Raw genomic sequence first — 27,118 nt, 5'->3', positions numbered from 1 at the left:
AGGAAACGGTGTAGAATAGTGTAGAGTTTGGCATCGGATGTAGTCTCTGCGGAAAGAACATTGCGATTCCAGGGCCAGAGACTGCCGAGCAGCTGCCAAAGGGTCTCTCTAATGTCTGGAAACAAAATTTATGTTGATGAAAAAAAGCCACCTTCTTAAACTCCACCAAAGGTTCCAAGAAAGAGCTAGAAAACCCAGGAGACGGTTAATATAAGGGGAAAAGCACACACAAACGTTGCCAAAGGAAACAGACAGCTTTGAAAAGCACGCTGCACAAATATAATCCCCCTCGCTGGCTCGGCTGAGTTTAAACAAGGCAGGGACAGCGAGGCTATCCTCGGATCGCAAAATAACTTCAAGGAGAAATAATCCGCTTGAGTGGAGTTACGCAGAACATAGAAGGACCGTCGTAATGCGGCACGTAAATTCGGAAAAATAACGTCTGACTCTTTGACAGGTTCCTTGGATGGAGCACAAATAAAGAGATAAGTAAATAAATCAATCGCGATAAGAACAGCCAACACACGCAGATGGTTTCTCAATTTCATTAAGGTTCCTTTTTTTATTGAGCCTAAATGCTTGAGACTCCGGTTCCAGAATAAAGTGTAAATCCATCTCTTAGTGCAACTGAAATGACAGGAAATTTCCCAGACGTGAATTGTAATGGAACACGGCAATAAACCAAGCTAATTTATTGGTGGTTTCAAGTAGCATATTTATGAGAGTAATTGTCTTTGAGTGACAGGTTTAGGTCATTTTTAATTGATTTGGGAAATGCATTCAGTGTCCCTCTTGCCTCCTTTTTTTGTCCGGAGGTAATTCCAGCCCTCTGGAGGTATGGTCTGACAGGGACGCCATTTGTTAAGACTTTACAAGCCTCCGGCTGTATATTTATCAGTGCTGACAATTCTCAGCAGCCTTTCTGGAGATGCATCCATCTCTGTTCATCCTGGGCTGCGTGCGGCATCCATTTTGTTTTTCCCTCTGTCACAGACAAACATCAGTCATCCAGGCTCTGGTCCTGAAACAGATGGATCCCCTTTGATCTATTATTTCCTCATTATTAATTTATATATCATCTCACTGGCAAGGGATTTCACGGCTCGCTACTTTTTATATTTTAAGATTAATTCATTAATTCGGGTAACTGACTTGCAAATGATCTTCTCCCATCTCAAAGTCAGGTTCACCTTGACTGTTTTGATCGTTTTTTCTGGAAAACCGACGTTGATTTTTTGGAAGAACGGTTAGTCATGAAGACTGCGAGCAAATCTGCAAAAAGGAATGGAATTGTGTGTCATTCGTACATGATAGTGTTTCTATTTCAGGGCCTCTCTTTTCAAGGGAGGGGCTAACTGCTGACTTAAAAAGCTTTAAAAAGCTTAATGTCGATCGTGTGCCCACAAAATACTGTGCTATATGAACAGTACATACAGTGAGCACCATAATTAATTGGACAGTGACACATACAGACCCAAGCCATAACACCCCCTCCACCATGTTTCACAGAGAAGGTGGTATGCTTTGGATCATGGGAATTTCTTTTTTTCGCCACACTTCCTCTTTCCATCAGTGGTTTTGTTCCAGACTTTGTTCCAGAACTCTTGGGGCTCTTTTAGGTGCTTTTTAGCAAACTGTAATTTTGCCTTTCTGTTCTTGAGGCTCATCAGTGGTTTTCATCCTGTAGTGGTCGCCAGTTTATTTTTCTTGTTGATGATGAACCAAACTGTTGTCTTGGGCATGCCCAGGGTTTTTGCAATGTTCTGGATTTCTGAGCCTCGTGACAGCCAGCTTAATTTGCATCGACACTGAAAAGCATTAACCCAGAGATGTGCGTTGGGCTGCAGTGCGTGTTGGGCCTCAGTGCGTGTTTGGTTACAGCGCGTGTTGGGCCGCAGTGCCTGTTGGGTCCCAAGGCATGCTGGGCTGCAGTGTGTGTTGGGTCCCAAGGCATGCTGGGCTGCAGTGCGTGTTTGGTTACAGCGCGTGTTGGGCCGCAGTGCCTGTTGGGTCCCAGGGCATGCTGGGCTGCAGTGCGTGTTGGGTCCTGTGTACAGAGCTGTTGGGCTGAGAGCAGACCGCACAGGGGCCCTCCCCTCTTCACTGTCCTGTGTTTATGCAGAGCACAGCATCTGGTGTGCCACCACACAGCCCCAGGGGCCCGTCCACACCGCCCCCCTCCCCTCTCAGGCAGCCTGCTGTGGGCATCAGCACGGGACGCAGGAGAGTTCCCCAAACGCTGCCGTCGCCACCGATAGACCGTCCGCACTGCCTCCATCTGCTGGCCGTCAATTTCACGAGGAGAGGCAACAACAGCATATGCCGCTGTTAGGATAGGCAGGAACGCGCGGGGGCCGGCTTTCATCTGCTCCACTTTGATGAACCGCACGTAAAGCCCATCTGTTTCTGTCCCTTTTTTCCCCCTCAGTCCTACTTCTCCGTGTCCGTCTGCACCATCTCGGCAGCTTGTCCCATGGAGACATTCAGGAAACAGGGAAAACCGCTATCTCTGCTGGAGACCACAGCGGATTATCAACAGGATGCCCTGGTATCACTGATGGCTTGTAAACTCCTGCTATGCGTTTCCTCAGAAAAATCGTCAGCGGGCTGATTCAGGAAACGCTCGCACGTGTTCCCAAGCAGCAGAGAGATTTTCTGTTTTTACAAGAGAAAGCCTTCGTTTCATGTTTCCTTCGGTAAACGAGACTGAATTCGCCTTGCGAAACGCGCCGGCGACGGAACTCCAGGTGCATTGTGCTCTGTGCGGCTGCTGTAAGGCGTGTCTGTTTACAAATTATTCCCCCGCTTTATTCAATAAGAGGAAAAGCGATTCTGCGTTCGGGGAGAGGCCTGTCGGGGATTATCTCCTGGCCCTGCACGTCTCGGGGATTTGTTTTGCGGTTTTAAACAATAACTTCCGTCACCGCTTCAGAGGCAAATCGTCCGCGCGCCTAATCGCGGCGTAAAAAGGTTATCGCTCGCTCTCCACGCGCGCGGGGCCCGCCGCCCTCCTGCGGAAATGTTGATACACGGTGGAGCTGAATGTGCCCTCTGGTGCCGGGTAAAAAATGGCGTCGCTGAGTCCGTGTCAAAATAGCAATTACACGCCGGCCTGATTCATGAAGAAAAATGCAGACGAGCTGCACGGAAACGGATTAGCGGAGTTTCATTACGCCAACCCGGGGAATTCAATTTATCTGCTTCCCTGAGCAGCGAGCGCGTCGCGCCAGGAGCCCCCATCCATCGCACTTAAGTTTGGGGGTGGGTGAGAGCACCGTGTGCAGAACAAATACTCGCAAAGAGCGCCGGGGCGTGTGCGTGTTCCGACGCCGCGTTGAGAAACGGAAGGAGGATTGATCTGCTGAGGGGGTCGGGGGACTCATTCCGAATGCTTATTTTATCCGTGTGTCCTTGTTCCTCGTCTGACACGGAGGAGATTCCATCTCGTTAAATGTTCCTCGAAGGAGCTAAGAGCGAGGAGCTAGGTGGCCCCTGAAGGATTCTCGACCAAAGAAACGAGTGCATACTTTGCAGAAGTATATTACCAGAACGCGTGACGTATAAATGACCGACCTGTGGATCCACCTCTCCCTATCTGCAACGTCTGTAACTGACGTGGCTTCAAACTGACGATTGAAAGAGCAAGGACATTCCATCTGCCTAATAAACGCCTCAGTCTTCATGTCCTATCCTTCCCTCCTCCAATGGAAGCACGGAGGCACAAATAAGTGATTGGAAGAGTGGCGTGCTGGAAGTGATATGGCAGTGTCCCTCATATGAGATGTGGGGATTACCCTTCAAAGATGTGCCAACTACCCGTCAAAGATGCAGTGATTACCCCTGAAAGATGTGGTGATTAAACCCCCAAAGATACGATGATTACCTCTCAAAGACGTGGTTAGTACCTCTCAAAGATGCGATTTGAACCTCTCAAAAGCCCTGGGTTTTGATGTGGACGTGAGATTCTCCCGTTTCATGGTTGACAGCTCCCACATTGGTTTCATTGGATCAGTGTTTTAAGGTTCAAGAGCACAAATTGGTTCCACTTGACTCCCCATTTGCTAGAGTACTGTTGTTTTTAGTGTAGCCACTTCTTAGTGTAGCCTAGTTTTTGCAATGTCACACAGAATGCTAGCATTAATTCCCAACAGGTATTGTTCTAAAAAATGAAACATAGTTCATTCAAGAAAGTAACACTTAATTATACCAAAGAAACGTGCTCAGAGCACCTTAATCTAGCAATGGCAGCATTGGCTTTTAACCTTAATTGAGAGTCAATCATTGTAAAGGACAAAATGGTGATTGAATCCAAGCCATCCTCAAGATTAAATCAGAGTGGATTGTCTGTAGTGGCAAGAAAGGGAGGAACGAAGTGTATGACAGAGACACAGATTCAGAAAGACTGCAGTTCTGCAGGCACCATTGGCGTTTAACAACCGCGTCCATCTTGGCTGACAAAAGATGATGGTCTCCCGACATTCCCAGCGGCTCGCTGTGCATCTGTACTGCCTGGCTTCCCCCGGCGCCACTCAAAACTGCGCATGCAGCATGACGAACAATGCAGCGGAGTTGACAGCCTTGTAAACCGTCGTCTTCGCTAATATTTCCCGTGGCTGGAGACCACATACTGTAACGTAGTCAACAGATATGTGGTGATGATGGTGATCTCATGAAACACATTTAACCCCCCGCTCACAGCATTACCCTGCGTGCGACACAACAAACAGCGTCTCGTTTGCCCCTCCGACCCCTCATGAAAACGCGCTCCGCGGTGCTGCAGCAGACAGTCCCATAAAACAACATCCGTAAACCAAGTCGCCAAGGCATTTATTACCGCCGCTAATTAAAGCCAGCCCCCCTGCCGCCCCCCCCCCCCCACCCTCGGTGTCGAGCGCCATCTCCTCGGAGAAGAAACACGCGCCGCTGATTTAATTTTACCCCGGGTTTAGGAGACGTTAAAAAATGTTTTCATTTACACGGGGAAGGTTGAGGCTCTCGTTTAAATGCCGCTCGTAAAAAAAAAAAGAAGGAGAAAGCACACAGGCAGGCCTGTCTCGATCGTTTCAGAATAGGGATGATTTGCTAATGTCAGGCTCCGGTTAGCAATTCAAATGACCTAAATGGCAATTATGCCTTTTTCATGTTGCCGGCATGTTCCACTGCATCAAGGCTGACACGGACGCCCGGGCCGCTCTAATGCGGGGAACGTGGACGTAAATGTTTTAAAGGATATGAAAATGTAACGGTGAGAGATTAATAACGGCCCTACGATGAGGACGCCGGGGCCTTTTACGCCGCCCCCGCCCACCCCCCCTTCAGTCTGTAAATTATGAAAGGCGCTCTTGTGATTGCGTGTCCGCTTAAGGGTGAGGGGGAATTGTATTATCACTCTCCGGGCCCGTAATCAATTGTGTCTGTAATGGCGGTGGCAGGAAGAGAACAGTGAGCAGTTATGGGGCCCTCCGGGGGAATATTCCAGCACTCTGTCTCCTCGCCGTGTCCCCTGTTGAATTATTCTCGGAGAAAACCGCCCCTGCGCAACGCTCCCGAGGCTTCGGCGCATCAGCGATACAAAACGGCGAATGTGACCGACCTCCGTGAACAGAACCTTTTCACATTTTAACAGAACGCCCTGCCAGAAGTCGTCCTTTCAAAAGCCATCTCCATTAGGCACCACTGACATTACTCAACATCTTATACAGAACATTTCCCGTTAGAAATGCTGAACTCAGATTCGTCCAAAGGGGTTTCAGACTAATCTATCTTTTTATCCATTCCAAAACTCCTTCCTTCATTATCGACAACTTACTGCCATGACAGATTGTAGGTTAGCATACTTTAGAATATTTCATGAGCTAGGTCAATATGTACAGTGAGGTCCATAACTATTTGGACAGTGGTTCTGTTCTTTTGACTCTGTACTGCAGCACATTGGACTTGAAATTAAACAATGAATATGAAGTTAAAAATGCAGGCTGTCACCTTTAATTTGAGGGTATGTACATCCATATTGGGTGATCCATGTAGGAATTGCCTCCCTTTTTTTGTATAGCCCTCCAATTTTAGGGGACCAAAAGTAATTGGACAGCCCTCAACAGTTTCTCATTAGACATGTGTATTCAATAGCTTTCTTAGCGCAGATATAAGAATGCTTTCAGTATCTAGTGTTGATTCTAAGCTTTTGATTGCCTTTGGAGTCATTTGGCATTTGTCAACGTGAGGACCAATGTTCCAAAGTGCCAATGATCACCAAGAAAGCCATTGTGAGGCTGAGAAATAAGAACAAAACAGTCAAGCGACATATGCAAAACAATAGGAGTACCAAAATAAACTATTTGGAACATCATTAAGAAGAAAGAGAGCAATGTCAGCTCTGTAATTGCAAAGGAGCTGGTAGGCCTCTATCGTTGATGACTGAAGAATGCTCACCATAATGAAGGGAAAAAAAAAAAACCTGTCTAACGGATAATAAACACTCTTCAGCAGGTAGGAGTGAATGTCAAGTCTTCTGCAGAGAGTAGTCACACAAACAGAAACACAAACAGACATAAACAGAAACTGCAAGATGCAAACAATTAGTAAGAAGCAAAAACAGGATGGCCAGATTACAGATTACCTTAGAAGTAGCTGGCAGAGTGCTGGAAAAAGGTAATTTGGACAGATAAGACCAAGATAGGCTTGTAACAGAGTGATGGCAAAAGGAAAGCATGTAGGCCAAAAGGAACTGCCCAAGATCCAAAGCACCCTCCTAGATCTGTGAAACATGGTGGTGGGGCTGTTATAGTTCAGACATGAATGGCTGCCACAGGTGCTGGCTCACTTGCTGATTGATACTGTAACTGCTGATAGCAGCAACAGAATGAATTGTGAAGAGTACAGAAGCATCTTCTCTCCTCAAGTTCAATCAAAAGATAAAAATGTTTTTTTTCATTTGAAAATGCACATCATGCGACACTCTCAGTGTTGCACACCTGTAGGATTTTGTTATGTTGTGGACAACCTCATACTTTCTGCACAGGATCCGTCAAATGGAATGCCAAAAGTAATTGTTATTATTGTCTTGTTTTTAAAAATGTCTCATTACTATGAAGACAAGAGAGCCCTCACCACAGACCCTCGCTGAAGTTTAAATGCGAAGCGCTGTGTCACAACGGTTGTACGACGCATAAATCAGACTTTCACGTCCAAGAAGGGACTATGGTTGATAAAGGTAGTGGATTTGTAGCAAAAACCCAACACCACAAACTGCATAGGGGGCAAACATAAAACCACCAGGAAAGAAAGTACAGAGGACATAAGAAATATCAGCGCTAATCAACATCACATCTGTAGGCCACAATGTCTGCAGGAATTTGCTTCAACTGTGCACTATATCACCTGATTTGGCCAAAGCACTTACTTCCTCAACCGAGGAGCTAGCATAATTAGCAAAACCAGGAGTAGTGCACGGCTGGTGCAAATACCTTCAGAGGCTGTGGCCCCCAGGACCTGGAGTTGAGTAGCACTGATATGGAGCGTCTCTGCTGAGCCCTGTCAGGGGATAGGCTCATGAATCCTTCCCAGAGATCTGCCTGTTCATGCTGCATAAAAGCTGATAAGCAGTCAGAGATAACGTCGTTCTTGCTCGGCACAAATCAGCCGTCAGCCAGAAAAACGCAAAGCTACAGCCGCTAAAAACACAGCAGCTTTACAGACGACTGTCCGCGGAGAGCAACACGCTGTAAGCTACAGATTAACATGGCTTTTGTTGTGTTATGCAATTACTGTAGCAGAATATGGGACTGGGAAAGTTTGTTTTGATGAGAGTATTAGCATGGCAACAAGGCAAAAAAAAAGCGCATAAATCCTTGAAGTAGATGAAGAGTGGATATGCAGAGCATGATTTACACACAGCACAGTTTTGATTTAACTGTAACAGAGTTCATACAAGTCCAACAGGGATAAAATGTACTTTCAGAGTTGATTTATTATTGAACGCTTTACTGTGCAGGGAAGCCAATACGAGGAGCGGTCCACCTCCGGTTTCAGTACGTGTCACTGATGGAGGTTTCCCACCTGGTTCTGTAATACAATCTGGATGACAAATTACAGCAGGTGCCTGGACACAGAGGTGAAATTCAGATTATTTTAACACACCTTCCTCTTTTATCATCTCACAAGTAGCTATAAAATTACACTGCCATCCGTCACCACAACCTTCACGCTATAAGGCGAGACATTGGAAACAGTTTTAACCCTTTCGGTCCCAAGAGTGGCATACGGCACTCAGGCGTAACTACCGTAAAATCCCGCGAGTGCCATATGCCACTCACGACCGGATACATTTTCTGCTATGACTGCAATACTATTATTCCCTATTAAAACCCAACTAAATTCTCTATTTTATCAGCCAAAGCCAAAACGCCTTGATAAGTGTGGAGCCACGTCGTATTGGGCTTGGGACTGAAAGGGTTAAAGTGAGGAGGAGGAGGAAGAGGCAGGGCAGACGCTCAACAGCTGGTCAAGACCTGGGGTCTTTCCCCCAGGGGCAGACCCAGCCTTAGAGCTCTCTCCCCTGGACCCTCACTGACTCAACATCCATCCCTGTAACGCTCACGCTAAAGCTAGCAAATCATTTCCCTTTATTATTTTCTCCTACATCAACCACCTGGCCGCCAGCAAGCCATCTCATTCCGCCTCCCACCGACTGCGAACTACAGCAAGCGCTGCGGCGCGGTGTTCATAGTCAGAAGCACACCTAATAATTTATACTCAGAAGCACAAATTACCCATAACGCCCTGCAATGGCCTGCGTTTCTGTCACGCTGCGTCTGCGTCTCCCTGAAATCTGTTTCATGGTAACCCGATGAGAACAGTCAGTTGCGCGTCTTCAGTCAGCCTGTGCTGTGGGTTTATTGGATGGATCTTGTGTTCTCTGTGCACTGCCTCAGCACTGTGCTACAGGCCAGAGAGCTGCACCCAAGGCCTTACAGGTCACCCTCTGTCCAGGAGAGGGATGGGGAGGCCAGTGTGGGCCACAGCTGCCTAAATGGGTTCCTGGCCGGGCCATTTATCTTGGCTGAACCACCACACCTAGTCGTGAATGCCTACCTAGATAGAACTAGGTGGGCCCAGAACTATGTGCGCTCAAGGTTATGAATATTATTGTGGTCACACTGCTGTGGTCACAGGCCCAATTTTGCATTGCTGGGCCATTTTGCACCACACCACATCTGGGTTCACTTTCCAGAACTCCCAGACACACAAGAACGCCCAGAACGCCCAGACACACAAGAACAAGTACGTCGTTTTAACCCAGGTCCGGATCTCACTGGGACTGGACTGTAATGTTGCACACAAAGCCTCGTTTTCTGTTCGAAGGAATCATAACAGAAATAGTTTCACAACTGGGGCCTTTATAAACCAAATGAGCCTCAGAAGCAGCAGCCGTATTCATCCCAAATCCCCGTTCATTCAGCGCATTGTAAATTCACAAAAGCATACAAACGCAAAGAAAGAAAGAAGCAACATCGCAGCTCTTGAAGGACCATGGAAGAACCAGGCGCTGTGTTAATTATTAACATTCATAGTCGTAATATCGACTAGGCGGGATGCTCTTCGCCGTGTTCAGACTCGAAGCCTTGAATTTGGTCTGGCTCTGCAGCGGAGGGGGTAAAGACAGCAGACGCCTGCTCTACATTCAGGGGCTGGATGTGTCATGGCCGCCGGCCAGCCCGCTCTGACATGTTTATCGCAAGGTATTTTATAGGCCAATATGTTTGAGGCAGGCAGCCTTCCCGGGCAGCAATCTGCCGGGTCCTTTCGCAAGACAGCGGCTTTCCTCAGGGCACCGCGCGTCGGCACGGAAACCCGATAACGGGCGGACAGCGCCCGACGCATTTCTCACGTCCTAGGCCAAGGAATATGGAGATGTCATTGAAATGGCATTCCCGTGTCATCGTAACGTGCCGCGTTAGGAGTCCTTGGAGGAAGCTTTTCATAAATTGGGAAACATCCTCCCTTCTGTGCACCTCAATTGCGTTTACTGGAAATACTGTGTAAAACCTGTGTCTCTTTATATCTCCCATAACACCTCTTTTTAGATCAGGGGGGCCGCAACTGTGATCCCAGAGGGACGGTCTGCAAGGTGGGTCTGGTTCCACCCATTACGCTGCCTGAACGCAGCCTGCATACACAATCTGGCTTTAATCCTATATTGGATTACGGTAAAACATTTTCACCAGGCATACAATTGCAGCCAGCAGCTGCGACTCACAATGACAAATAAATACTGAGCTAAGAGAATAATTAAGAGCAGAAGACCGAGCAAAATCCCAAAATGAACCAAAATAAAAGCAGGATGTACAAAGAAAGCCTTTCCATTTTCCATGAACACGACTTCACCTGCACATTGCCATAGAGACAGCTCAGTACAAGGCGACAGAGAGGGCACTTTGCGACTCAGCAAAACACAGTAGCGCCGTCTTAGTGGGGCCTCGTTGGCAGTTGGCAGGGATTGTGAACATAATAATTCACAGGCGAACGCACCTGTTCCTTAACTGTCAGGTGGAGAGAGGATTTCACACCTGAAATAGCAGCAAACGATGGATCGATCCCAACAGGAAACGTTTTGTTGGAAACAGTTTGTTTCTTATCAGCCCAAACCATCGCTGGTCTATTCAGAGCACAACTCCATTTCACAGTTTTTCATTCGATTTTCTTTTCCAACAAGCCTTTGACTTTGATGCAGAGTTCTACACAGGGCAGTTGGCAGTTGGCAGTTGGCTCAGTTTCTCGCATTTCTCTGATACAGCTGTAAGACATCTGGCAAAAGTGGACATTCTGCAGTTTAAGAGTTCCCAACTTCCTGAACAATAAACACTTACAGCATATGTAACATTTGTAGATAAAATGATATCAGTACAAGGAAACTACTACTCACATTTTCATTAGATATTTGTTCCAAGCCCCTCCTATCAATGAGGCCTTGAGATTTATTGATCATTTTCAGCAGGATATGAGGAACAGGTGAGAGGTCAACTGGGGGTCAATGGAACATATTTGCATGCATCCACAGACAGTGTAGTCCATTAGTATTTGGACAGTGGTCATTTCTGTAATGTTTTGTTCTGCATTCCAGCACATTGTATTTGAAAAGAAATAATGACTATGAGGTTAAAGTGCAGATTGCCGCCTTTAGTATGAGGGCATTTACCTCCATTTCATCTCAGAGACCAAGAGTAATCGGACAGATGGACCAAATTGTACCACTGTCCAAATACTTACGGACTGCACCGATGTCTGACATGTCTATGAGGTGAAGCTGAGAAGTGCCATGTTCTGTGGGAGGGTTGGTTACGTCACCCTGGGACAGTATCCACTCCCCTTCCATCCTGCAATTGACCACCTGTTCCTACAGAGGTCAGCAAAGGACAACCCAAACAACCCCGCCCCTCCTCCCCCATTGAGCCCACGCACTCCCCTTGCTTTCCCAAAATAATTATGCTAATGCTGCTTCAGCTAATTAAGTGTCACTCACAGAGGAATATCAGACAGCAGCATCTTTAGTGATGAAATCAATCTGCTCTGTGAGCCTGCCGGCAACAAACACTGGATTACCGTCACTGATGATAATCAAAAACCATAATTGCTTTTTAAATCACAATGTTAATGACAAGATCTTGATGTAGTGCATTGTAATTAAGCTATTAATATGGATATCGTTTCAGAATCGAGAGCCATCTGTCGCAGCGGGGAACAAATGGGAAGCCTCCAACTGGGAATTGTCATTTGAGGGGCCCTATTTTAAGATGTGAGGTTTTGATTCCCGACACCTCGGAGGAAACTAAGAGGGACAGGCCCACAGAGGGGCACGTGTGCACTGAGACAGGGCGGGGACGTGCCAACTGTACCCTGTGTGTGTGCGTGTGTGCATGAGAGCGTGTGTTATGTTCGTGTGTGTGTGTGTGTGTGTGTGTGTGTGTGAGTGCATGTGTTATGTTTGTGTTGGTGTGTGTGTGTGAGAGAGTGCATGAGAGCATGCGTTATGTTCGTGTGTGTGTGTATGTGTGTGTGTGTGAGAGTGCCTGAGAGCATGTGTTATGTTCATGTGTATGTGTGTGAGAGAGTGCATGAAAGTACATGTTTGTGTGTGTGTGTGAGAGTGCATGAGAGCATGTGTTATGTTCGTGTGTGTGTGTGAGAGAGAGTGCATGAGAGTATATGTTTGTGTGTGTGTGTTTGTGTGTGTGTGAGAGTGCATGGGAGCATGTGTTATGTTCCTGTGTGTGTGTGAGAGAGAGAGTGCATGAGAGTATATGTTTGTGTGTGTGTGTGTGTTTGTGTGTGTGTGTGTGTGTACTCCCATAAGTAGGGTAGCAGACAGAGGCCAAGCATGGCAGATCTACAGTAACAGCCCAGAAATGATTCATTCAGGTTCTTTACAGTCACCTTTCCTTTTTTTTCAACCTCACTATTTTACACTGAAGAAAGCGGGGCAGCCATGTGTACACTTATTTTATTAAACACAAGCTTGAAAATGATATCCCCAAAATAAAATGGTTACGACATAAACCCTTTTTACTACAGGCACAATCCTGGCAATAATCTACTGGGTGTTCACAGATCCCTGGGGGTGGTTGGAGGTATTGTGGATACCTTTGAGTCAGGGTGGGGGTCCCTGAATGAGAAAAGGTTGAAAACCCCTCGTCTAAGATATTCTCGTACAACATATGCAGGTACATATTCTGCCATTTTGTCCCTTTCCTGAAGTACCTCATTGCCATTACCGTATGTGCTCTGTCCATTAGTGACTCAGTGTGTAACAAATACTGTACAATGCTATTCAGCCGCAGATTTCCCCATGTAGCAGTGGTTTAAATTATACATGTCTTGAGAAAGCTCCTTTGGTCTGTGTATCAGAACTCATGCAGAATGATCTCTCAAGAAAACTCTCCCACTTTCAATGTTTGCTTCAAACTTTTTCATTTTCTTTCCTTCCAACCAACTTTCCTGCTGTTCAAGGAGGCAGAAAAATAGGGCATTAAAATAGTTATTTCTCATAACTACATGGAGTCCTTTCTTCCACAACCCGTCTAATGTCCTTTTTGAAAAACTCAAAGAAGAACACTGCTTATAGATCAATCTCTTCCATGCATCCAAACAATGCTGCCCGTTAGTTGTTGCTGTACTCGGACTGGAAAATATGCAACGGGAAGGCCCAGAGGCACCGAGCACGATTACACAACATCCCCTCCCGCACAGCGCCTTTATTCGTTGCTTTCTAGAAAGTTCTGGGGCTTCCCTCCTCTGTAGGGTCATTCCACGCGGTTTATCCTGATCAAACGTGCATCGTGTGGCAGCTTTGGGTGGAGCGGATGGTGGGAGATGACACCAGGATGAGAGCGGGTACGTTAACACGTTAGCATGTTAGCCTTAATCTCACCTCTGAGTGCAGCCCTTCCTGGGGAAGGCTTTCCCTTCACCACCGTTCCAGGGCTCACGGACTTCCCGGATCTCATTATTTCTGTCAAAGAACAGACCCGCTCGGTGTTCAAACACTTTGTAAAGATACCGCGCGGTTGTAAATGTTTCGGGGGAATACATTAGCATGTCAATGAGTTGGCATCAGGGAAGAAAAAAAATCTGTGTAAAGCTTTTGCGGAACGCAGTCGTTTTTTTCCCCACCCCTCTGGCTCGAAAAACCGATCCTTCCAGTGAAATGTAAATCTAAATGAGCTGGAGGGCTTGACTAAACCACAGTAAAAACCCTCCAGGAGGCAAATTTATACATCACGTCTCTCATGTTTAAGTGAAGAATGCACCCTATGCGACTGTTCGCTGCAGCGGATGCCGTGGAGGGCTCTCACAGAGAACAGAGGAGTGTTCTGAGGATCTCAGAACCTCAGAGCTTGGCTTCGGGCCCACATCTCTTCTACGTCTTCTTTTACCGCGTGCACACACACACACACACCCACACACCATACACACGTGCATACACTAGACACATCCACACAGACAGACACACACACACACACTCACAGAGAGACGCACAGACACACAAACCACACGCACCATTTCAGCTAAGCTATGCAAGAAAGACAAACGAACATCACACCCAGAAGAGCACTTACATGCCAGTCGCCACAGACATTGTGTCACAACTCCAGAGGCATTATGGAGTCTTGAAGGACCACATTACTACCAAGATAAACCAGGTTTCACATTCATCTAAAAGTCCAGTACAAACCTACACATCATCAGGTAGCCTCCCGTCAATATTCTAGCTGTTGGATGGACCCCAAACTAACCACAGCCTGTGATTACCTGCGGTGGAATGCAAAGGGCAAGCATATAGTTTCAGGTTGCCAGGGGAAGGGAAAAAAATAGATCTGACAAAGACATCTCATCTGTGTCCCAGCTCCAGGGCTAGTGCTCACTCTTAGAGGCCCAGGGAGAGTCGTTCTCCAGGGTTACACCCGGAAAATTCCACCACCTAGAGTCGGGAGTCCCAGGCAGCAGTCTCAAAGGGTCTTATCGTTCCCAATATGGTTATTATCCGCCGGAATGGGAATAGAGTGAGAGTGAACGGCTAAGCCATCCGAGAGACAGCCCCATTTGCGCCTTATTTTAGCATGCCTCTGGCTAGAAAAACAGTTGTTCTCCCAAAACAGAATGCTTTAAAAGCAAAAACATGAAGCCAGTCTTATTTGTTTTTTTAAAACTAGAGGAAGGATTGATGAGGCTACACATTTAATGAAACCCCAAGTGATTAATATATTTGCAATGGGCAAAAAAGTTTCTGATGGTACTAATGTTAGCATCACTTCTAATTTACGCACAAAACTTGCCAAGGACACAGCGGGGGAAAAAATGTTTCAAATTTGTCTCCCGTCGTGTGCCAATGCAGCGCAACTCTCCGCATTTAAATCCCAGAATTTTTACCTGCCGAAACCCTTCGAGGAGTGTCTTTTTTTTTTTGAGTAATTAATTGGCAAGCTGATATACACCCCCTCAGAGCACAGAAGTCTGGGGAAACGCAACACGTTTCATCATCCCTCCGAGTTCTTCATCTGTTGTAATTAATCACATCTTTAAAAGAACAAAATGTAAATACACCGCAGACAAACTGCCAATTAATTCCCCATCCGTTCCTTTCCGAGTCCTTTCGTCAACCGAGAGGGCTTCAATTAAAAGTTTGGAAGCAGTTTCAAAAAGCTTTTAATGCCGACACTTTGTTGCCACGCTGCATCGTCGGAAAATACGTTGGAACAGTTTAAAGTAAACGCTGCGTTGCGTGAGCCCCGAGAGTTTCTCCTCTGCGATTTAGGAAGAATAACGGACACAGTGTGTGTGTAATTACGGACGGAGCCCCTCACCTCGACCCCCTCCCAGTCCTGCCTGACAGGGTGATCGATTTCGGCTCGGCTTGGTCAATGTGCCAAGCCGAATCGTGAACTGCGAACAGCGGCTGTGAATCCCTTCTCTCTGCTAATCCCTGGTCCACTTTAGAGGACGTGGGAGAGTGTCTGTGACAGGTGTCCAGGCCTGGGGACCCTGTAATAATGTGGAAGTGGCATCTCCCAGTCAGAGTGTAATTACCCCCCCCAGGCTGTGTGATGTGGAGCTGGATGACACACACGGGCTCCAGGGCCAGGGGTGCAGGCTGCCCAGCCTCAGAGCCACCTCTGCTGCCAGGGAGATGATGAGCAGGAGGGGGACTGTGCCCAGTCCTGCCAAACCTGTCCATGTGCACCATACATACACACACACACACACACACACACACACTGTATACACACACACACACACACACATACATACACACACACATACGCTGTATACACACACACACACACACACACACACACACACATACTCACACACTGTATACACTCTCACTCTCACTCTTACACACACATACGCACACACACACACACACACATACTGTATACACACACACACACATACTCACACACTGTATACACTCTCACTCTCACTCTCACACACACACACATACGCACACACACACACACATACACACTGTATACACACAGAACACACTTAAACACACACACAGACTGTATACACATACAATACACACACACACACTGTATACACACACACGCATACAAAACACACACATACACACACACACTGTATACACACACAAAACACACAAACACACACACACACACACTGTATACACACACAAAACACACTCAAACACAAACACACACATACTGTATACACATACAAAACACACACAAACACACACACACACATACTGTATACACATACAAAACACACACTCAGACACACAAAACACACACACACACATACTGTATACACAAACAAAACACACACATACTGTATACACATACAAAACACACACATACATACACACATACAAAACACACAAAACACACACAGATACACATACTGTATACACAAACAAAACTCAGTGCATACCCATAACCAGGGCTAAGTGCGCTGAAAGACCCTAGAGGGAAGTACAATTTCAATTGCAAACTGTATACATACTGTATACACAAACAAGACACACACACATATGTATACACAAACAAAACACACACACATACATCCTGTATACACACACACACAAAACACACACGCATACATACAAACACACACAAAAATACACACGCACGCTCACGCACAAGCACACGTACACAATTACATACTGTACACACAGACACACACACCCATCCGCAACCAGGGAGTTAATGAGTAGGAGTGAGACTGTGCCCACTCCTGCCAAACCTATCCATGTGCACCATACACACACATACTGTGTATACACACACATACACACATACACACATACTGTATACACACACACACACACACACACATACATACACACACACATACCCTGTATACACACACACACATACACACTGTATACACTCTCACTCTCACTCTCACACACACACACACACACACCGTATATACACACACACACACACACACTGTATACACACTCTCATTCTCACACACACACACAAACACGCACACACATGTGCACACACACACACACACACACATACACACTGTATACACACAAAACACACTTAAACACACACACATACTGTATACACATACAGAACACACACACACACACTGTATACACACACACCCATACAAAACACACACATACACATACACACACACACACTGTATACACACACAAAACACACTCAAACACACACACACACACACAAACTGTATACACATACAAAACACACACAAACAGACACACACACACATACTGTATAGACATACAAAATAGACACTCAGACACACAAAACACACACACACATACTGTATACACAAATAAAACACACACATACTGTATAAACATACAAAACACACACATACATACACACATACATACTGTATACACAAAACACACACAGATACACATACTTTTACATTACATTATTGGCATTTGGCAGACGCTCTTATCCAGAGCGACGTACAACAAAGTGCATACCCATAACCAGGGCTAAGTGCGCTGAAAGACCCTAGAGGGAAGTACAATTTCAATTGCAAACTGTATACATACTGTATACACAAACAAGACACACACACATATGTATACACAAACAAAACACACATACATCCTGTATACACACACACAAAACACACACGCATACATACAAACACACTCAAAAATACACACGCACGCTCACGCACAAGCATACGTACATAATTACATACTGTACACACAGACACACACACCCATCCGCAACCAGGGAGTTAATGAGTAGGAATGAGACTGTGCCCACTCCTGCCAAACCTATCCATGTGCACCATACACACACATACTGTGTATACACACACACACACACACACACACACATACATACACACATACTGTATACACACACACACACATATATACACACACATACTGTACACACACACACACACACACACACATACGTACGCTCACACACAAGCACATATACCATCACGTACACACACAAACAATGACACACAGACACACACACACACACACACTCACACACACACAATGACACACAGACACACACACACACACACAATGACACACAGACACACACTCACACTGCCCACTCCCTCAGCTGTCTGCCGAGAGGCTTGGCCACACGCCACAGAGCCTGGTGGCCCGCTGATGGCTGTGACATCCGCGCCCACACGGCGACAGGCTAAATAACAAACCTGAGAGGGCTCGGCCCTACCTGTCACTGCACACGGCCCCTGTCACTGCAGGCCGCCTGCCAGCTCCCTGAGAGACAACGCACTGGCAGCAGCCAGCTCTGGGGCAGCTCAAACGCCAGCGATAGTCCTCGGATATTCACTCAAAACAGCAGCGCTTTCTCAAACAGGGCTCGAGGGAAAGCACAGTGGGCTCCAGAATTATTGGCACCCTTGATATGCACAAAAAGTAAACAAAAAAAAAAAATCTCCAAGCCTGTGTTTCCCAGAAGGTAGCGGGCGCTCAAACTAGACTGTTTTATGGGCGGCCTCCCATCCAGGCGATCACATGACACTCCCAGGAAAACATGGTAACATGTATACAAATAGCATACAAATATCACGGAACCTACCGTGGCGAGCCTGAACAATATGACGGACAGCCGAGTTAGAGGTTGAGCTTTTCGATTTTGAAGAAGAAATACAACCTGACAGTTTTGAACTGGGATTTATAGAGAATTGCGTGCGAGAGAGAGACAGACAGCGGAGGCTAACAGAGAGCAGAGAAGTGGGAACAGAAATTGGTGTCCGTGTGGGAATTGTGAACCCATGCATACCCAGACGGAGAGCTTTTGCTGCCGTGAATGGGATGTAACATCACTGGACGTTGGGCATATAGTTGTGCTCAGAAAGACCAAAATTCTATGTTGTGGCCGTACTCACCATCGACATGTTTGGCAACAAAATGGAATGCATACAAGGAGAAGCCCCTAATACCTGCCGTCAAGTACGGCAGTGGGTCATTGATGCAATTAAATCTTGACACAGATATACTGTAGCTATCCGTGCTCACCACTGTGTTACAGCACCGCTCGGCATCTGGTCGGCCCGGTGCCGTTGGGTCCTAATCAGCAGAGTATTTCCTCAAGGGAATCTCCATAAGGGGACGCACATAGACATGAGCAAAATGTAAATTCTGCAGATATCAAGAGTTACTTTTTTAAGCAGCGTTGTCAACTGCTCGCCAGGTCGTGCAATGAAGAGAGTCTCTTGGGGAACCCAAGCCCGAGTTTGATGCAGTGCGGGATATTCAAGCCTGTCAGCATTCCAGCCGAGACGAGCTGAATGGCCTGGTCTTGTCATTGTGCATTCTTATATACTCATCATGTGACCCTGTCAGGATCCTCTCACCAGGCTGCTCCACCTTGGGTCCTCCGATGATGTCATAGGCTGGATAGAGCACCATGGCAACAGCACTGAGGATTCCAAGGCCTACTTTTCCAGCCAAGATCAAATACTGTGTGTTGTCCTCACGTCTAGTCATTTTTGAATTAACCCCCAACAACCTGCGGCAACCGACAACTCTCCTGATCTTTCCGAACGTCCTTCGGGGAAGGTGGGGGTAAAAATAGCAGCGGTTGCAGTTCAAGTCGGCATGGCGTTGCCCCAGGTTTCATTCAGGAATTGTACCCTCTTGCTAGTTTACATTCTGGTCCTGGGGTTTATCTGGCAAACATCTATAATGTCATCGCTTACTGCTGGTAGCTTCAAGCCATTCCGTTCCGTTCCTGAGTAAACCAGCTTTCTATTTACCTTGGATTTTTCAGTACATGCTCAAATATCACTTAATGCAAGGAGACCAGAGAAATACACAAGAGAAGCGATATTCACCAACCAGCTGCAGAAAGAGGAATAATAAACACGCCGAACAGACTGGGGGCCTGACACTCACCTGTCACTTAATTTGCACTCGGGAAGAATAACAACCAATTAAAAGCAGCGAAAGAGCACTTAAACGGGAATGTTGGTGTCTGCGGTGAGACAGACTGAAGTGGTGTCGCGCCTTTCGGGGCTAAGTGGGGGATTAAACACTCGTCTGCCTTTTTTGGGTGGAAACGAGAGCCGACGAGACGAACGCAGACTGGTGAAGAGGCGCTTCAGTCTCCCGGAGAGAGCTCCGACTGGCTGAGTGCGCGGACCCGCGGAGACGCACCCGTGTCCGTGTTCCAGCGAACGCCGTCCAGAATGCACTGCCAAGAGCAATAACAGCTTTAACCGCCTCCTGTTCCCACCGGCACATGAACCGGATCCCGGGCTCCATAATTCTCCCCGTTTGGCTCTTGAGAGGAGACGCGAGAGTCATTAGTTTGTCTGAGTGTCCACTGCTCTGCACGGCCAAGTGGGGGAAACGCTCTGCCATGGGTCCGAATATCGCCCGATTCATTCCATATGATTCACTGAATCACGGAATATCTCCCGATTCATTCCATATGATTCACTGAATCACGGAATATCTCCCGATTCATTTCATATGATTCACTGAATCACTGAATATCGCTGGGACCCGGTCACCAGCCTGCTCCAGGATCCGCCCCTGCTGATCCGCCCCTTAGATTACCAAGACCAGTGGTGATGGTGCACATTACACACCACACACTACAATTTCTGTATCAGTTATTTCTGTTTAACTCCCACCATTTTAGCTCTCTCACACACCAGGAAAGAGCGACAAGAGGAGAGACACTCTCTCACGCACCAGGAAACAGAGACAGGACAAAAGACACTCTCACACCAGGAAAGAGAGCCTATTCTAGAGTTTGGAGTGGGCCAAAGAATAGGCTAATTGCCTATTGCCTATGATTTCATTAATTAATTCTACCTCCTGGCTGAAGAATGGTGCCAACTAGCAAATCTTTCCAATCACTTATTTTTCACCTCGTTCTTCGCCAGACCTGGAAAATCGATCGAGGTCCGCCATTTCTAAGGAAATTCCAACCCGTTAAATGTTCCTTCCAAGAGTTCAAAGCGTGAAGTTAGGAAGCTCCTGAACTGAGCAAGGAAGTATATTTTCGGAATGCGTGACGTATAAATGATTGACCTGTGGAGCCACCTCTCCCCAACTACCAAGCATAATGTCACGTCTGTAACTGACGTGGCTTCGAATTGACATTTTAAGGAGCAAGGACATTCCATTTGCCCAATTCATGTTCTCTCGATTTCCCGGTCTTCACATATTTTTCTCACCTCTTTCTTGCTTGGAACGAGGAGCTAGGAGCAGGAAAAGGAATGAGGTGAAAAATAAGTGATTGGAAACAATGTCCCAGGTGATTGGAACAAAATACTGGGAAGGGCTTTTACTTTCTGAACCTGGAATTTACTCATCTGGCAAACGGTCATCTGTTGACTGTTGATTCCAGATGCTTCCAACACCACATGGTTCTTATTCCCCGTTCTATAAACATTAAAAACTCCAGTTCTGCCTTAATCTTCAGCGTTGAAACATGATGTAATGCCACTCGGGCTCTTTCTATGAATGATGAAACACTTTACCTCCGAGTGAAGGCTGCAAGGAAAAAGAGTACTTAAATGGGTTCTTAGAATCTGTAAACAGACTAATTGAGTTAGTCCAAAGCACTGACAGAAGGATTTGAGCCGCAGCTTTTTCAAATGTTATGAAACCTGCTAAGCAACCACTCGGTTTGTTCCCTGTCCTCCTGTGGCAGTTATTTGAGATTCCCGTGAAGGGATTTTCCAGGATTCAGCAGAAATAGGGACAGAGATCAGGTCCCACTGGTCCAGCTGAATAATTTAGTGACAGCCTGAATAATTTTGTCTTTATATTGTCAGATTCAATTCAACTCAGGTTCAATTCAATCTATTCGATCCAACGGCAAGCATTGTTTATGTCCCAACAATGGCAATGGGTGTGTTTATCACTCAATTTTTGGTGTTTGTGTGTGTGTGTCTGTGTGTGTGTGTTCCTCACTTTATAGAAATATGACAATAGGCAGATGGACATGCCAGATCTAAGTAACATGTAGATTGTATTATGAAATGAAAATGGTCATTTCCAAAATTGGAGAGCTAAACACTGGCCTGTTAGGCTGTGCTGTATTCACAAAGTGGCCAGAAATACCCAGTTAATCTTCATTAGGAGAACAATAATAAACACAGAACTATAAATAATTTAAAATCTGTTTAAAACCCAACTGTAAAACACGGCAGATCCTTACACCACGCCTCCGGCAGAAACGATACGAAAAAAAGGCAATTTTGAAAGGTGCTTAAACATTCCCGAGCTTTCGGTAAAAACAAAGCAGTTATGCGCTCTCCTCTGGCATGCCAGGGGCTTCTTTCACGGTGGCGGTGAATTACGGCACAATAAAGTCTAACTGCAGAGAGGAGGCTGGATTTACGCGGCTCAGAAGTGCATTCATACAGAGGAGAGAGATAAGGCAGCACAGCTTCTCAGGCCTAGTTTCACCAACTCCTAATGTGCCATCGTTAAAGCTGAAATCAAAATTCACTTTTTTTCCAATTTAGTTCATTCTTCAGAGCCATATGAGCACGTCAAAGTATACATTCCAAAAAAACGTTTACTTGTTTATTTTCATACCAATGTTTTTTTTTTTCATCCACTTCTTGGAGAACAAGATTTTACAATATTTTACTTCATCTCGTACCAGTGGGCGTGGAGGTCGATCAAATGTCAATTTCCCATTCCCCTCCAATCAATAAGCTTTTCAGACAGCGGTGTGCGTCATCATTTGATGTCCCCCTCCTCATTTGATGTCAGGCAAATCGACTCCCTGCCCTTCAAAATTCCCATGGAAAAAGAGATCAGTTTCGTGAGAGCTAGTGCTGCTCCAACCTGTCTAACACCAGTTGCACAAAACAGTAAGTCATATTTTTTCTGTTTAAAAACATACAATGTAATTTTCTATAGACTAGCCTTACTTGTCTACACCTCGTCTGAGGTGAAGATGGCATTACTTAAAGGTTATGCAGTGTTAATGAAGCAGATTGCAGAAGGCCACACCTTCAAGTCATTCTGTGAATATGTACCATGGAAGTATTATGTAGAAACCATGCTTCTCACACAGTACGGTATTCAGCACACCGTAAAATCTCTATGCATAAAATTACCAACATCAGTATACACATGCAAGTACTGCGCTGTGTAATTATATTAGTATGTATATGTAATCTTATTAAGGGGAGTGTTTTCCGTGGCGTAACAGGATGCAAAGTAAATCGAAAGATGCTCACAAACAGCTCAGGTGTGACGAATGCTTAATATCTGCCATGCTAATAACCTGACGGGTCCCTTCAAAGGCGAGCGAGAAAATGGAATAGGTGGTGAACGCACAGAGGAATGTGAAGCACAAGGTTTCCAGTCCAACGTGTAGCGAAAAATCTAACAAAAAATAACTTGTTTAACAGATCTGGACCAGCACACAGGCTGACGTTTTGGAAAAGCTTTCAAGGGACTGCTGAACCAGTTCTCCCTGGTGTGTGTCACTCGTCCCCCCGGTACGCCTCCCGGTAAGATAGCAGTGCGGATGACACATCTGCCACAAGACTCTATATTTTCTGCAGCGGGAGGCAGTGGAGTGAATTACAACCAAATATCGCGGCTACCGTGTAGCTAAAGTGCCCTCATGTGGTAAGAAGCAAAAGCACCGAAGAATGATGGGTTTTGTTGAGGTGTCCCGTTTTTTAATCTTGCTTTTCAGGCCCAAGGGAATTCAAACAAGACTCAGGACTCATCCGAATCGCTTATTTTTCAACACTTTTTCCTGATCCGGAAATCGATCGAGGTCCACCTTTTTTAAGGACATTCCAGCCGCTTCAATGTTCCTTCAAGGAGATAGAAGTCGAAGTGAAGAACTCCCAATCTCTCCTTTGAGCAAGAAAACATGAGCGCATCCTATGTATTCCAGGAGAAAAGCCTGACGTATAATCCAGCTCTCTCCATCTGCCATGTCTGTAACCGATGTGGCTTCAAACTGACGTTTAAAGGAACATCCATTTGCCTAATTTACATTTCCCTGTGTTTCACTTCTTTTTCTTTCATCTTTTCCTAGCCTCTCCCTATGGGTGGAGCTAGGGGCAAGAAAAGGAGAAAAGAAAAGGAAAAACAGGAGAAAAATAAGGGAGATGCAGACAAATTGATGTGCGCGATGTGAATCCTGAGTCGCTTGCATTCACCTGCAGGCTAACGTTTCCCAACGGGGTAAGTCCCAGTACCTCCTTCATATCCTTATATTACATTTTTTACAGGCTTTTTAAAAAGCAGAAGCTCCGAGAGAAAAAGCACAGGAAGGCCTCAGATGTGGCCAGTGGCTGTGCCGCCTCGTCTCGCTGCAGAGCGGAGAAAAGGTGCCGCTACAACTCTTCGCAGTCCCTCTGAGGATCTTATTATCTCCACACTGCAAACAGCCTGATCATTACAGATGATGGCATCATCGCCACGGTTTCCTGTACCGAATGTGCAGGCGCTGCCCTGAGAGTCAACCCACACTGCAGTGCCGTTCTCAACCCTGCCTCCTTTACACTCACACAGTGCCTACAGAAGGTTTTCATTTTCTTATGTTATGATATTCAAAATGAGACTTTCTTCCACTCTTCCATAAGTAACGCTCTACAAGAGCAATCAAATCCAGCCCTGGTTTTCTTTTCTCTCATGTAATTAACTGAATAATTAGTGCTGCTGATTGGCCTGACTGTCTTCCCACCTGACTCCCAGGTAAAGGGAGGGTGGGAAACCAACCTTAAGGACTATGATTTGGTGATCCCTGCTCTATAATGTCAAAATAAAGTATTTATGTCTTGAGAGTTATACTAAATATAAAAACCTAAAAATAACTTAAGTATTAAATATGAATACATTCTTATGCATTCGCCAAGTGTATTATTTTTCCCCTACTCTAAATGCATTAAAGTCCACCTATGTTGATTGTAAATTAAGCTGTGCTCGACTGCATGATAGTAGAGTGAATGGAACGGAAATGTAAGAATCTATAGATCAACAATCTCTTCAGCGCTTCAAAGATGTGGTCTCTTCGTTGGAGTGCTGACGCAAAAGCCACTTCGGAGAAAGGCCAACGCTAACATCTTGCCAAGGGTTTGCCCCGCGACAGATTCCTGATTTTGAGGTTTGATGAGACTACGGTTCAGCTCTTTGGCCTGAGAGCACTGAGCTATATTTGGCGCAAACTGAATAATTCTTGTCGCCAAGGTAACAACGTCCCTACCGTCAAGCGTGGTGTTGGGAGCATCGTGTTGTGCGGAGGCTTTTTTCAGCAGAAGGAACTGGGAAGCTTGCCGCCATCGAGGGCAAAGTTAATGGAGCTGAATGCAGGCAAATAGTTTTGGGGAAAATATTCACGTTCCAAAAGTACACTGGCGGCTGGCCCAAAGCACATGTTAAAAAGTACACAGAATTGGTCAGTGGTTCTGGATGGTCCACCCAAAGTCCTGAATAAAAACACCATTAATATACCCTCCAGCTAAATTCATTCACAGAGTTGGAGCAAATGTACACGCAAGAATGGTCAACCATTCCAAAATGTAAATGTGCAAAGCTTACAGACAGAGGCGAAACAAGCTGTAATCGATGCAAAGGGCCTGTTTCAGTATTGACCATATTTGGGGTTGGGGATGTATACTTAGGTAAACAAGAAACATCTTTTTTTAAATGAAAATTGTTGGAAAATGTTCTATCATAAATGTGAATTTATTGTACCGGTAAAGGGGAAATAATATTTCCAATGTATCAAAATATTAAGGTGTAATAGCAAATACAATTGAAGGGAGGGGGGGGGGGGTTCTGTACATACAGAGGAGTGTGGGAATCTGTGTACCTGACATCCTGTAGGTCACAGAGCGCAATATTGTGCAGCCCTGTCGGGCTGTGCCTGAACAAATGTATTCATCATGACAGGTTCAGGGTATCCCAGCAACAGTAACTCAGGTTGTGGGGGGGGGGGGTGGGAATCATTAGTATTCATTTGAATGCTAGCAACTGGGTCAACGGCCAATCCTAGGTCATTATTACGTATGAGTAAACGGTTCTTAAGAGGGGGGGATGGGGTAATGTTGTTAAATATCTACATTACATGATGGCTCAATCTGCCTCATGGTAAAGCAATTTTCTATTTTAAAATTAATTCTCCCCCCCCAACTCATGTTAATCAATAAGCACTTGTCATCGTTCCAGATTCCGTTTTAGACCACTGCAGCAGTGCTGGATAGTTGTGTGTAAAAAAACGCTATCCTTATATTATCTTTTTTTTTTGTCGAGCAAGAAGAGCCTACTCGTGGGATATTTCAAGTTCACGTCGAACCACGCACTCATTAGCAGTGTATATTTCACTGTTGACTGAACACTGTCAGCCCCCCAACCCCCTCGGAGAGCTGGAGAGCTCTTACAGAGGCAGAGACAGAGGTCCTTTCAGCCACAGGAGCTTGTTAACAATGGGGCAGGAGGTGGGGGGGGGGGGGGGGTCGAGTCCACACACACACACACACACACACACACACACAACACACACACACACACAAACTGTGACAGTTTCCACCCACCCAGCCTGGAGACAAGGGCTGAAACCAGCAGCTCAGACAGCAGATAAAGACACCCCCCACCCACCACAGAGTGGAGATTTTAAGGCCGCTCCCGGCACAAATGGCTAAAAGCACCAGCTCTCGGGGCAGTAATACGCCCTGAGGCCCAGTATCGAATCCTGTCGGCTACAAACACTGGCTGGCTGCAGCCTCTTAGACTGACAGAGGATCTTACAAGAAGGAACAGCCTCATAGGTGAAAGTGGGAAAACCACATTAAAGAAAAGATTAAGGACATTTTTTCTACAAATATATTACCATGTGGCAGCCATGCAAGGTGCTCAATGAAGAAGCATTCCACAATCTTTTGTGAGTGGCAAAATGAAAGTTATACAGTGTACAACTTCACATTTTAATGACTAAGCACTCTTCAAAAAGCTGGTGGATAATATAGTTTAGGAGATACTTTTAGCTAATGGATATATGTTTTCCCCACAGTTCAGCTACCTTAGAGATAACTTCATGAGGATGGTTAAGCTGCCATATCAGTTGCTGCACAATTACAGGACCGATATACTGAAGATGGCATCAGA

The sequence above is a fragment of the Conger conger genome, chromosome 7 (genome assembly GCF_963514075.1).
Source record: "Conger conger chromosome 7, fConCon1.1, whole genome shotgun sequence".
Classification (NCBI taxonomy): domain Eukaryota; kingdom Metazoa; phylum Chordata; class Actinopteri; order Anguilliformes; family Congridae; genus Conger; species Conger conger.
The sequence above is the reverse complement of the archived record's forward strand: the minus strand, read 5'-3'. Positions refer to the sequence as shown.